Consider the following 15,440-nt stretch of genomic DNA (forward strand, 5'->3'; position numbering starts at 1 on the left):
CACTGAACTGCAAAGTATATTAAATATACCGACTAAATGACTTTGCAAGTCATGACTCTAACTTAACCTTTCAAAAAGTCCTTTCTCCTCTTCTGTGTCCTTCCCATTTTGGTGTCACTATATCCTGGGAGACCACCAAAAAGTTGGCTTAAAATGGGCTGCTGAATTCTAAGTATTGCTTAAATGCATCCTCTCCCCTCTGACCCCTCAGTCTTAGGGCAGATTTCATATTTTCTTCCAGTAATTTTTCTGCACATTTTAACTGGTCTTATTTAATACTTAGGCCTTGCCATCTTCAATTTATCATATATGTTTCTAAAACAACAACTTTTCCGTCTTGATTTTGTGTTCAAAGCCCTTTAATGGTTCCCTGTGCCTATGCAGCCCTCTCTCTCTACTATGCCCTCCCTCACTCTACCATCATTGTCTTCAACTACATTAACAGTCCCCTAATTGGTCAGAATTAGCTCTGGCCTCAGTCCAGACTTTATGTTATTCTAAAGGTAGTGCAATATTTTGTAATATGATCATGTCAATTCTTACTTAAAACATATGAATGCCCTTAAAATCCACATAGAGTTGTTAGTATGTCCTCTGGGTCAGCCAAGGTCTGGTACCCCCTCAGTACCTACCTTCGTCTGATACCGCATAGCCTCGCTTGCTCTTTGCTCTCCCACCACACCAGCTCCATGCTGCCGCATTCCATCTCATCACATTGCCTTTGCACATGCTGCTTCCTTTGTCTAAAAAGTTTTTCTCTTCCTACTAGTTAACTTTTATTCCTTTTGAATAAAGGAATGAATAAAATCATTTCATCATCACTGGCTGATTCAGAGATCCTCTGGCTGAGAATTACCTCGGAGTGGCTGATGAAACTTCTCAGTTGTCAGCAGCAGCAGAATTAGTCCTGTGTCAGCAGTCTTGGGAGTTCAGGACTTCTCAGCAATACCTGGCTTCGGAGCCAGCCCTAAGGTTTTGGGCTTGGCCATAAAGCTCACATTGGGTGCCCTATTGTATTCAGTCTTCAGATCCTGAGGAGTGTTCTTTCTCACATCATTCATTCTCATTCTTTTGGAGAAAGGCTAGGTTGAGTTGAATATATATATTCATATATATATATATATAAAATTGAATAAATATCTTCTCATACATATATAATTGTGAAATAGTAAATATGTGCGCATAAGTATTGAAATGTTGTGAAGTAGTGAATACGTACCCCCACAAACATGCATATTTAAAAGTATATATGCATATATTTATACACACACACACAGTATTTCATTGTCTGGATAAGGCTGAGGACTCACCCCTTTCAGCCTGTTCAAAAGCACCATTACCAAACAATACATTAATTCTTCACTAATTCCCCTTCTCCTTTTCCTGCTTCTCCTAATTATGTCTTATATGCCAAACACTGTGATACATGCTTTACATACCTTGTCTTATATGACAACATTCTGATTAGCTTTGCTTTTCAAATGATACTGAGCAGAGAGAAGGTGAAATTACATATTCAAGGTCACACAGTTGTTACATTGAAGGCCCAAATAAAAATCCAGATTATTTAATTCAAAGGCTACTCCCTTACCCCTGAGACTCTTGCTTCTTGATGTGTGGTACCTGCACCAGCAGCAGAAATGTCAACTGGAAGCTTGTTAGAAATGCAGAATCTCAATTCTGCTCCAGATCTACTGAAATAGAATCTCTAATTTAACTATTGGGTTGGCCAGAAAGTCCATTATGTTTTTTCCATACAATGGCTCTAATAGTGCTTAGTTGTCTTTAACTTCATTCAAAACAACTTGGTTAGATTATATTGCGACAGCCATCACATCAGTGTGCATTAAAAACAAGTTATCAAAATTGGTGATTTTTTGCACGGCCATTTTAATATTGAAGATGGAAGAAAACACATAACATTTTTTACGTATTGTGCTTTATTGTTTCAATAAAGGTAAACACAACTTAAATGCATTAAAAGATTTGTGCAGTATATGTAGAAGGTGCTGTGACTGATCGAACGTGTTGAAAGTGATTTACAAGTTAGCTAGTACTATTGACATTTTGGCCAAATAGTTCTTTGCTGTGGGGCTGTCTTACGCATTGGAAGATGTCTAGCAGCACCCCTGGCCTCTACCCACTAGAAGCCAATAGCTGGAAATAGCCAACATACTCAGAATACCCCAATCAATAAAGTTATTGGTGAAAATGAAAAAAATGTGTCTCTTATTTTATGGAAGAATCATAACGGACTTTTGACCAACCCAATCATAATGAACTTTTGACCAGTAGTGCAGTAATTCATACGTTTGTTAAAGTCTGGGAAGTACTGCAATATGCTAGATAACTTCTTCATTTTACAGGGAGATCAACTTCCTATTTTCACATTAGTTCCTGAAGGGTATATCTTGCTTTAATAGTCATATACTTATTTCCTTTCATATCAAGTATAGAAAAAAATAGGCCTATTGAGTTCTGTTTGGAAAATTGGAAGGTTTTATTTTTAGTTATCACTTATATTATTTAAAATATATAATGCCACATTTTGCTGTGTATAATGTGCACCTCTTTGCCCAACTTTTTGAGGGAAAAATAGGATGCACAATATACATGGGTAGTGCCTGAAATACCTTGTATCTGTTCTTGTGTTTAGTAATTGTTACATAAAATTTCTTGTACCATAATATGTTAAAAAATAAAAGCTAAAATTCCTTTGTAATACCAAAAATAAGAAGATGGCTGGGGCAGGGAAGTGGAGAGAGGAAATGGAGACAGCTGTGCTTGAACAACAATAAAAAAGTTAATTATAAGGTAATAAAAATAAGTAAATATAGATAAATAAATAACTGAAGTAAAAACATTAAAATGAAAGATTTTTTTTCTTGAAAGTTTGGGCCAAAAATGTGGGTGCACATTATACTCAACAAAATATGGTAGATCACAACTCACTGTACCTAAATAATACTTAATCTGTTAATACAGAACTTCCTAGGAGAGAGATATTTGAGATATGTTTTGGGAGTGGGATTTTGGGAAAATCAATGACTATAAATTGTTTTTCAACTAAGATGTTTGATATAAACACAAGATTAAGCTGTAAGAATCCTTGTTCTGACCTGAAGTGATCTCTTCATGAAATACAAAGTTATCTTTGTTTGATGTTACGGTTGGGTCTGGAGGGCTGTTTTATAAAGAGAAGTAAATAGGAGGCTGAGTATGAGGAGAACAGGAAGCCCTGGGGGCCTTCAGAAAATTGTGATACTTTCCTCCATGGAAATTCTTGGCAGCCAGGTATCATGAGGGTGATTCGGAAAAGGAATAGCATTCTTTACAGTTTGGGGGATTTCTGAAGAGCCAGATCCTGATTTGGAATTTAAGCTGTGTCAACCATGGCCTTTACTTGCTTTGGCTTGTGTTTGGGTTAAGAAGCACCCTAGCTGGGTGCTTCTGTAATGACGGCAGTTCACCTGGAGACTAAAAGAGGGTCATCTGAGCTGTGGTTTGGGGCTACAACCTAATCACTCAGGCTTGGGGAGGTGCCTGAATTTTGGTTCTGCCATGCACTGCTATGTTACCTTGGGCTATTTAGTTAATCTTTATGGACCTCAATTTATATATAAAATAGGAATAATAAGGAGCATCTCTCCAGGTTGTTGTGAGGATACATGGGGACACGTATGAAGTGTTTAGCATGATGTCTGTCGTATACTTAATGCTTACAAATCAAATTACTTTACCACCACAACTTTGTCTCCTATTTTGCTAGCCATGACTGAAACAATGTTTTTAATGTAATTTATTTAGTTATATATTTTATATATAAATTAAATTATATTTCAAGCAATTTTTTGGTGTTTCTATATATACATGTATGTGCATTTATATTCATTAATACAGAATATACAGTGTGGGGTACAGTTGTTCATATGGAAAACAATATAATAATAAATAATCATACAAGAATAATCTCTGTTTCATGTTCTCACAACAGCAAACCTGTGTTTGCCCCACCCTCTATGTATTTATAGTGAAAGCCTACAAAGTGCTTGATTCATTGCTCTGGAGAACCCTCACTCTGGACAGGAGGCAGCATGGGCCCATACAAAAGCATGAATTTTCAGATGGATGGAATATATAGAATATGGTCTGTCCAGAGGGCATCCAGCCATTGTGAATTCACTGTCTAATAGGACAAAAACACTTTTATACACAATTTCTACTCATTCTCTCTACCCGCTCCCCTGAAGACCACATGACGAAACTGAGCTAAGTTCAGGAAGTCTTTGAATTATATCTGATTGTGTTGGTTGTTGTGCCCACCACCTGCCACCTGGCCTACCCTCACACAGGCACTAAGACTCAGACACATGCTTGAGTTTTGATGTAACTAAAGTTGCCCCGTTCACTATCTGCTTTTAGAAATGAAAATGGGAAGACTTTACTGCCAAACATCTTGCTGATAGACTGGCTATACTTTAGTGTGAGTGACTTTAAAATAGCTTTGACATCTTTCATAAAGTTTAAATCTTTCATTTTTTTGTTGCAGAATAAATGGCTTGTTTCTTTTTAAGAAAATATAAGATTTAGGAGACAGATAAGGCTTTTTTATAAAGAATTTAAATGAGAGTGTCCTAAATAATATGGAATATACCGTATTGGAATAACATACCCTAGGAACTTCTTAGTCTACCCTGGTAGATTCCCCCTTCATTCAGGAAGCTGGGCTGGGCTCCCTGGCCTTGGGGGCTTTGCACAGGATGGCATTGGGCTCTGCAGTCTCAGTGAATGGCCAGCTGCTTCACCTTCCTGCCTTTCTCCTCCCCATCTTGCCTCTTCCCTTTGCTCTTTCTCATCTCCACCGTTTCTCTTAGCATTTCTTTTTCTGCCACTGTTCCAAATGCAATTTGTATTTTATTTTAAACATATACACACCATTTTATCTGATTTTTAATATAATTATATTGCCTCTGTAATGAATATCATAGTGTATATGTATATATATATAATTTATATTTATTATCATTTGTTAAGTCATTATGTGCCAGGCACTACATGCTTTACATGCCTTTTGTCATTAATTTAATGAAATAAGTACCATCATACCCCCTTTTAGTTGAGGAAATTGAAGCACAGAGAAATTTGCAAACTTACTAGGCAGATGGGATCCAATGATGACATGGCAACTTTAAGTTTGATTCTTGGCTTGGTAAATAATTTAACGGGAGAAATAGGCAACTCAATAGGCAACACAAAGAAGGGGCATCTAAGCAGGGCTTGGGAGAGGTTAGGTGGATGCCTTTCCAAGTATGTGATGTATGCTGCAAACTGGACTCAATTAAAGTTAGCCTCTAAGGGCGGAGGGTAGACCAGAGTAGAGGTCGGAAAGAGTATTGCTTTGTAGGAGGTAAAAGAAGTTTATAAAACTGGTATGTGAGTTTGGAGGGGAAAGCAGTTATCCAGAGTCCTATGAACCATTGATAAGTTGAATTATATACCAAAGATAATGAGGAAACACTGCAAGGTTTAACCATGGAGAATGATATGATTAAATTTGTCTTTTAGAAGGATCAATTCTGATGGTACTGGGGAGAATAGTAAGGAAGAAGACTGGAGATAAGAAGACTAATTAGGAGGCTGTTTCAAAAATAGAGGTGAGAAAGAATGGTGGAACTTGGTTAATATTGATAGTAGAAAGAAATGAGAGACTTAAAAGACATTTTAAAAAGAGAAACACAGGACTGAAGTCCTAATCTTAAGGAGGGTATAGTCTATGTACTGAGTATGTGACCTGGGGACAGAGTTTTGGGGATCAAAGTCCACCTCCTCCATTTATCACCTATGTTGTCTTGGTAGAGTCACTAAACTGTTATATACCTCAGTTTCCTTACTTGTAAAATGTGTTGTGGAAAGGATCCCCTAAACTAATGTGTGTAAAGCAGTTGCTAGTATGCAACAACAATGAGCCCTTAAAATATTTTAGATATCACTTTTTTTCATCACAATCTAACCCTCTGACATAAAAGCTCATTCATTTACCAAGTTCGTATTCAGTGTCTACTATGTCCCTGTGGTTCACTCACACTTCGGACTTCAGTATTCTCATCTACAAAATGATTGCCTTGGAGAAGTGCCCTGGGTTACTGCCAGCTGAAATCTGATTGGATAAATGTTCATTAACACTGGGACTACTATGCTGATTAAGTTGCAGTTAAGGGAAAACTGACTCATTTCACTAACCAGGCCTCTGTGTGTCATTTGCCAATTCTTTTCTGTAGAGGGAAGCAAGGGAGCAGGATCATAATTGATCCCTCAGCTCTGAGTGACTCTCTATTAAACGGCAGAGCAGGAGGATTTACTCCAGAGCATTTAATGACTTAGCAAGATTGCGCCACAAGATAATGCGGTTTACCTGAGCTCATGTAAGTTTACTTCCTGAGATGTTACTACAGTCCTCTAAACAAAGAGGTACACATGAAGGATGGAATGTGGGTCATGAAACCAGCCACTGGGCTGGTGCCAGAGCCTCACAGGAGGAGTAAAAGCAGGCCTCCTGCTGGAGATCACTAGTGCAAGTGGGCAGGTGGGGCTGGGAGACGTCTGAGTGTTGAAGGTGTTTAAATGGATTTTCTGCCGAGTTGAATAATGCCAGCTATAGCTTTAGAATTAAACATAGTGTATCTTGTCCTCCAGAGGTTGGGAAAAGCATGATTAAAAAGTAAAAACTTTACAAGATGTAATATTAGATCTCATTATTGAGCCTTTACTACAAGTCACATTTTGTTACTTCACATTTATGTTTACTCAGAGCCCTTATATCAATCCTTCAAGTTAAAAGTATCATACTTAATTTTCAGTTGAGTAAACCAAGGTTCAGAGAACTTACACAGTGTATCAAGCCCAGAGAGCTGGTGGTGGAACACAAGATTAACACTCACGATGAGGTGCCTCCAGTGCACTGTCTTTCCACTACTATGCATTTTACGTAAATCATCAATTACTTCATTTAACTATTATATTTCACTGATAATGAGAGCTATATACAATTATTTTGGAAACAAAACACAAAAATATCTATGAAAAAAATGTCTTATCATCCCAACATGATTTAATTGCTATTTTGAAGCATTTCTTTCTAGGCCACATGTTATCTATCTTTTAAAATAAATCTATTGACCTATGATTTACTTGCAGAAAGTTATATATATTTAATGACAATAGCACTCCATTTGTTTGGGGATAGTACATACCTGTGAAACTGTTAACACTGTCAACACTACAGGCATATTTGTCACCTATAAACATTTCTACGCACTCTTTTTATTATTTTATTTATTTATTTATTATTTATTAATTATGGTAAGAACACTTAACGTAGACTTACCTCTTAGCAAATTTTAAGTACATAATACATGGAGCTGTAGGCGTTATCCTGTGTGGTGGATGTCCAGAACTACTTGTCTTGCGTAACTGACACTTCGTTCGCTTTGACAGTCGCTCACCCATCTCCTCCTCCCCCAGTCCCTGGCAACCACCATTCTATTTTTTGCTTCTATGAGTTTGGTTATTTTAGATTCCACATACGAACGAGATAATGCCTTATTTGTCTTTCTCTGCTTTTTCACTTAGCATAATGTCCTCCAGGTTTATACCTTTTATAGCAATTCTTTATGTACAAATCTTTTAAGTGTTGTATTTTTCTTTGACTTCTTCCATTACATTTAAGGGTAGAAATCCTCTCTATTAAAGAAATTTAAAAATATATCTATTGTCTGCTCTACATATCATCAATTACTCTTTTTTTTAAGGGAGGAATTAGCAGAGAACTGAATGAATTGGATGGGGCATATTTTTCTTAGCAGAACAGAACTCAGCAGTTATTTTTTTTTTCTGCCTCTAACAATGAAGGACACGAGAGACCAGGAACTGCTACCTGGCCGGAAGCTGTGATGGTGAATGAGGAAGTGTGGCCACCTGAGGATGCTAAGAGAGGAAGAGGAGATTGAACTTGTGGCCCCGAGGCCAGGGCAGAATCCCCCCGAAGGCATGTGACCAGAGGTAGCACTAATGAATGGTCTTTAGAAAACTGGGAAACCTGAGACTGTGCCTAGAGAAACCTCAGTCCTGGGAAGCAGGGCGAGAAGCACAGAGAGATTAGCTAACAAGTGAGATACTGAAAATTTCTCAAATCTATGCAGGATTACAAACAAACACAAAGACTGGGTTTCTAGAGTAGACACAGAGTTTTGTCTTTCTCTGTTTGTTACATTAATGTATACACATGCTAATGCAAATCCTAAAATAGGCAGAAATTAGGAGTAACAGTTACAGAATGCTAACAGGGTTTTAAGCAGAAGTCTCCATCCATTAAAATAAAAAACTTAGGAGGAACACCATTGTCAGAATAATTTTCAAGGTTATTTTTTATTAATAGCCAACATGGCCAGTCCAAATTAAGCAGTTGGGATTCAAGAGCAGGGCACTGCTACAAAGGACTGGGATCAAAATGTTACTTGGTTGCTGGTAATAATGAAAAATGGTATAGCTGTTGTGGAAAATGCTGTGACAAATACTTAAAAATTAAATATAGAATTGGCATATGATCCAGAAGTTTCACTCTTGTGTATATGAGGGGTAGCCCCCAAAACCAGAGTTATCTTCCAGAGGGTGGGCACCTTGTAGTACAGGCTTCCCCTACTAGTTGAATGTTCTAGGGACCCATCTGTGTTATGTATCAGCTAGCATTGTTGGGAAAGGCTGTGTTCAGCTTCAGTGAATTTTTTTCTGAAGATTCTTTTAACACGTTTGACCATTTCATGATGGGTGGTTTATGGGTGCACCTGCCCACACTGTGCTGAGTGTTCAGCAGCTTTTGACCAAAATCAGCTTGACTACCATGCTCCACCTTCCCTACATCCGATCTCACTGTGAGTGACTTTTTCATTTCCCCATTTGAAAAAAAGTCTTCAAAGAAAAAGGTTTTGCTGATGTGAAAGAAGTGAAACAAAAAAATGGCAGAAGCATTAAAAGGAATCACAATCAAAAAGTTCAAAAACTGTTTTGAGCAGTGGAAAAAAGTCATGAGAGGTGTATTGCATCAAATGGAGAGTACTTTGAAGGTGATTGAAGTTTAAACATGTAAGAATAAATACACAATTTTTTATAAATAAATTCCAGGTTTTTTGAGATCCCCCCTTTCATGTACCCAAAGGAAGTGAAAGGAGAGGCTCAGATATTTTTGCACCAAATATTCATAGCAAACTTATTGACAATAGCCAAAAGGTGGAAGCAACCCAAGTGTCTACTGACAGATGAATGAATAAACAAAATGTCATAGATACATACAACGAAATATTTCTGAGCCTTAAAAGGAAATTCGGACACAAGCTACAACATAGACGGAATGTAAGGACATTTGACTGAGGGAAGCAATCCAGTCACAGACAGACAACTGTTGTGTGATTGTGTTGACATGAGGCACCTACAGCAGTAAATGCAAGGAGTCAGAAATTACAGTGGTGGTTGCCAGGGGCTGGGGGAGAACGGGGGTTGGGGAGGGGTGTTTAATGGACACAGAGTTTCAGTTTGGGAAGATGAAAAAGTTCTGGAGATAGATGGTGGTGATGGTTGCACAAAAATGTGAGCATATTTTATGCTGCAGATCTATACACTCAAGAAATTACTACAATGGTAAATTTTGCTATGTATGTTTTCTCACAGTGAAAAAGAAGATATACATATTTTAAATTCAAACTTTCATCATGGAAACACATTTGTATCATACTTTGAAAATATTATTTAGTTTAGTAATAAGACTAGTTGTTAAATTAATGATGCAAAATTTGAAATTATTCGTTTTCTAGTTTTGTAGTTTTTTGTTTGTTTAAAGATTTTATAAATTTAGAATAGCTATTTATATATAAAGTTTATGACTCCATATAGGTTATATGTTTGTATAACAAAATATTTACAGGTTTGTATAACAACATAATTTAAGTTAAAAATGTAACTTGGGCCCTGGCTGGTGTGGCTCAGTGGATTGAGTGCTGGCCTGTGAAACAAAGAGTTGCTGGTTCGATTCCCAGTCAGGGCACATGCCTGGGTTGCAGGCCAGGTCTGCAGTAGGGGATGCATGAGAGGCATTGAGTTTAGCAGCGGGTTGAGCAGCAGGTTTAGCCGTTTAACGGCAGCCCTGAGAACTGAGGCAGGGTGTGCACAGGGCCCGCTTCCCGAGTAGCCTCTTGGCTCTGTTTTACGTGACTCTCTTAGTAATGATTATTCCACTTCATTTTTCCCATTATTCATGTGTAGTACATCAATTATGATGTTTTGGGTTATCTTAATTATGTCCTTTATCTCCCAAATTATATGTAGGGATTTGAGTTGAAATGTCTGATAGTTCGAATATAATACTCTCTGATTATATGTTTGCCTGGGAAAGTACTAACTTAACTGAATCAGTCAAGTTCCTGCTGATAGGAGTAGGCCCTAGTGACCCTCGTGGTTGTTCATCAGAAGTCGTCCCCCCTACGGTGAACCCGTCTCACACAGTGTCCCCTGCACAGTGCTTGTGCCTGATTTGGCTGCCACACACCGGTTCTTACGAAAGTTCCCTGCAGGTTGCACCTAAAATCCTGATTGAGATAAAGCATGTTTGCTGCCCTAGTTATTTTCACTCTTGCAACCTGACCACAAAATACAAGAAGGGGTAAACTCACCCAAGTGTGTGGGCCACTGTGAGCACTAAAACGTTTCAAAGAACCCTGCTGCTAGCCAAGAAGTGATTGCAGCCATTATTTAGAAGTGATTTTTTTAGACAGGTTAATGAAAATGTTGCACTTTTCTTTAATGACTTTATTTTTACTGATGACATCGAGTAACCCCTGCAGTCCAGAAAGTACTAAAAAAATGTAGTAAAAAACAAGCCTAAGACATTTATTTGTCACTGATTTTCAATCAAGATAGTGCAGGTGACAACTTTAAGTGTAACTTAGGTAAACTAAGTATTGGCTCTTAAAAAGTTAACAGATAATATTAATGATTAAAATGTGGGCTGTTCTTCACCATAATACTTACCTATTTTATTGGGTTCAAGTCAACTTGTGTTTGGGGTTTGTTATGCTGTGATCAATAGCTATAGCCATTTAGTTTAAAAACCAAATCAATATTGACCTTAGACTATTCAAGAATTAAATATAAAATCAGATTTCTCACATGTCCATTTAGGTGAACAGTAGGTTTCACATTTAAATTCAAAATGAAATAGTTTTAAAACCTTAATATATATTTGAATGCATCAAGTCAAATGTGCATGTCTTCTAGTTACTTCTGCAGCTATTTATAACTAAATCTCTGTACCTTGTTTCTTCAGAGGGTGCTTTCTTATACTGTGCTGAAGGTTATAGTTTATACAAGATAGACATATTCTAGTGTGTTTTTATTTTTTATTTTTTTTTTGAGAGAGGAAGGGAGAGAGAGAAACATCAAATTGTTGTTCCATGTATTTATGCACTCATCGTATTATTCTTGTATGTGCCCTGACCAGGGATTGAACCCACAAACTTGGTATAGAGGGATGACACTCTAACTGACTGAACTATCCGGCCAGGGCTCTAGTGTGTTTTTAAAGTATAAAATACCTTAGGAGGATTCTCTCCCTGTGCACATTAGTGGTTGGGCCCTGTTTGGTTGGTAGTATTTCATAGCTGAAGACTGGGAAAATGGCGTCGGGCACATACTGCTCCATTGTAGAGAAGGCAGACAGCAAGCAATCAGTTTTTACTCAGAGCTGAACTCCCACAGCTATGGGCTAAGTACAGATAGTTTATTTTAGATACTTGTTTTCACCGAATCTAATGACTACTAATAAGAGTATGTTATCCATTGGCAGGAGAGGGCTAAAGAAAACCGGCAAATTTCCATTGCGTGAATCACTCAGCAGAAGTAAAAGTAAATTAATGCTTTATTACCTATGATGAGTTTACCTTTTTTAAACCATAAAACCCAGCGATAGTACATGAGACATTTTCAGTTTAGTGCATTTTTTCCTTCCCTCCTTTCTTTCTTAACTTTATATTTTTTCTTTCTTTTAATTAGAACAGATAACTCTTTTTAAACTATATTGTCACTTTGGCCAGTACACTTGTACCCTGTAGTAACACTACATGTTGTACAAATTGGAAACAACAACAGAGGAAGAATAAGAAAAGCATCAGCTCAGCAGTTAGAGGACATGAGCTTCTGCCATTGTGCATCAGCAAGGCCCTGAGGATGTCACCTGCCCTTTCTGAGCCTATATTTTATCAGCTATAAAATAATGATATTTGTCAGTATAGAACCACCAATAAAAATTTCTAAAGTTATAGTAAATAGCAGCCCTTTAACAAGTATTTACCATGGGCCCTGCATTTTTCTGGGTACATTGCACATGTTAGTTAACACATGTCTTTTTCACAATACCCTTTCCATTTAAGTCCTTTAAAAAAGTTGAAGCAGAGGTTCTTCTAAGATTTTCCTTTATCTGCAAATGATGTATGGGAAAGGTTGCCACATGGAATACAGAATACTTAGTTAAGTTTTAATTTAAGATAAACAATGAATACCTTTCGGTATGTTTTGTCTCAAATATTGTATGCAATATACACTAAGACCTTATGCTGAAAAATATTGTTTATATGAAATTCAAACTTAACTGGATATCCTATAATTTTATTTGCTGAACATAGAAACCCCCTATATGGTGATGAAACATTTTTCAGGTACTCTGGGCTAGAAGAAGGGCATTTAGTCTCAAACACTAGTTAGTTTCAATTTAACAAGTTTGGGGTTAGAAGTCTGGCGAGGAGAGAAAGTAGATGCAGTGGAGAGTAGGGGGAGCATCAGCGAGAGGAAGTGGGATCAAGAACAGAGTCAAGTTATCATTTCAAAGGTAGATTTTTCCCTACTTATGGTTGAGTAAAACAAGACAGAGAGATAAAGTGTTACAGATCATACAGCTAATAAGTGAACAAAGATTTGAATTGAATCCAAGTTGGGGTTTTTTTTGACTCTTAAATTTGGGTATATTTTTTAATTACCATGAGGTTTTCCTCCTTTCAAAGGTAGATGGAGAGGAGGAGTGGACCTTTTTCCTCTGATAGAAGGAGAAGGGTAAGAGGGTGATTGAGATGTTGAGAAAATTTGAGGTGAACAGGTAGCAAGACGAAGTAGCTCATTTCAGAACTCTTTTTCATCAAATTATAGGTAGTATCATTACAGAAAATGAAGGTGATAGAATTGGGAAGCAGAGCTTAAAGAAAAATAGAAAATATAGAAATGGCCATGTGGGTACTGTGTGGATATCAACTGAGATATTTCACGATCAATTGGTTTTGTGAAACGGCTAGTTGAATGGAAATTATTAACTTTGCAGTCGGGATGAATGACTATTTATGATTCAGTTAGAATGATATAAAGCTCAGGAGAAGAGCAGTTGTGGCCTATGAGAAGGGAGAAATGAAATGGTTGTAGATCTGTGGTCATAAGGTCGTTCATATGGTGAAATCTAGTGGGCAGTTCCAGAATTAAATAGAAAAGAGCAAGGTTATAGAAAGTCAACTATAAAAGAATGAAAAGAACAATAAAGGAAATGAAATAATAAAATGGCAACTTATCTACTCTATATCATGTGTGGGTATTTTCTATATGCCTCTGATCATCTGACAACTGCAGGTGTTGTGATCACTTGGGAAATACAGTTATGCCCAACGATGTGAGGGATTTTATATAAATATCAATTGTTAGAGACAGAGTTGAAACCTGGGTACCTCTGTGTAACAAGCCAGTGGTGTTTGGAGAAAGTGTATGGAGGAAAAACATCATATACTGAAAGAATGTTTATATATATTTGAGGGATAAATAAAAGATGGGATAAAAAAAGAAATCAGAAATACAAGGCAAATTAAAACATACCTCTAATCTGGGTATATTTACTAGATTGAGTGGGGTGACTTCTTCACAATTTGTGTATATCAAATCACCAAATTATATACTATATGTGTGTGTGTGTATACACACACGCGCCTATATATATATATAGGCATATATATAAAACTGTCAAATATACATTAATTTGAGAGAGAGAGAGAGAGAGAAAGAGACCACAAGCCAAAGATGTGGAGAAGAGACTGTTCAAGAAGGAAAGTTGGTCAGTAGAATCTACTAGTGTGTCTGTATTTCATATACAAAAAAAAAAGAGAAGTAGAGACATGATTTCTCCATTAAGTGGCATCTTAGAGATCAGTTTCAGAAGGCTCATGTAAGAAGTCATATTGCAGAAAGTTGTAGATTTAAATATAAGTGAGGAGGATAAAATTTTAGGTTTAGATTATTCTTTTAAAGTAGCAGAGAAGTGTGAGTTTTGAAATTTGGCATGCATAAACCTGCTGCTTTAAGAAGAAAGGGTTACAACAGACAGGGTGTGTATTGGTTTCATGTTGCTGTTATAACAAATTACTGCAAACTTAGTGGCTCAAAACAGCACTAATATGTTACACACATTGTTGGAGGTCAGGAGTCTCCAATGAGTTTTGCTAGGCTAAAATTAAGGTGTCAGTGTGGCTGTGTCTCTTCTAGAGGTTTGGAGAGAATGTTTCCCTTGCTTTCTCCAAGTTCTGGAGCAGCTTGTATTTCTTAGCTTATGATCCCTTCTTCCATATTCAAAACCAGTGGCATAGCCTCTTCACCTCTCTCTCTGACTCTGAGCTCCCTGCCTCATTCATTATTTTATAAGGATCTGTGAATATATTAGGTGTGCTTAGGTAATCCAGTATAGTCTTCCCATTTTGAGACCCTTAACTTAATCACATATGCAGAGTTCCCTTTACCATAGAAGGTAACATATTCACAGGTTCCTAGTACTGGGATGATTAGGACATGGTGGGCATATTGGGGGGCTACTATCCTACCACTGTGTGATTTGTTTTTCTGGGGACAACTCTCCTAGGAATAGCTCTCCTTCTGGGGACAGCTCTTCTCCTAATTCCATTCAAATACGCACTAAGGAAAATGTTATATTCTTGCATGAATTTGCTCCCTTGATTACAGTTAATTGGTATATATCGGGTGCCCAATCCAAGCCCAGCTACTCCTTTGGAATGTAGAAAGTCCAATGAATTGCTTAATGCCAAAGCACTCAAAGGTAAACCTTGAGGGCTATGGGAAACTGTATGCTTTTCTATGCGCACAGTATGTATGTAGGTCTGTCATGAGAGAGAATGAGGAAACTGGCACGCAGGAGCAAGTGGCGCTGAGGCACAGGGGTAATGCTGTGGGGGCCAGAGCTCTTGCTCCTCTGGTTTCTGTGGTCCAGCCTACATGACTACTCTCACACAGAAGCTCATTTATTCATTTGCTTTGTCTGTTCAACTTTTTCATGAGGGACTGGAGTCGCTATCCAATCA

Source organism: Phyllostomus discolor, chromosome 2 (genome assembly GCF_004126475.2).
Source record: "Phyllostomus discolor isolate MPI-MPIP mPhyDis1 chromosome 2, mPhyDis1.pri.v3, whole genome shotgun sequence".
NCBI classification, from domain to species: Eukaryota; Metazoa; Chordata; class Mammalia; order Chiroptera; family Phyllostomidae; genus Phyllostomus; species Phyllostomus discolor.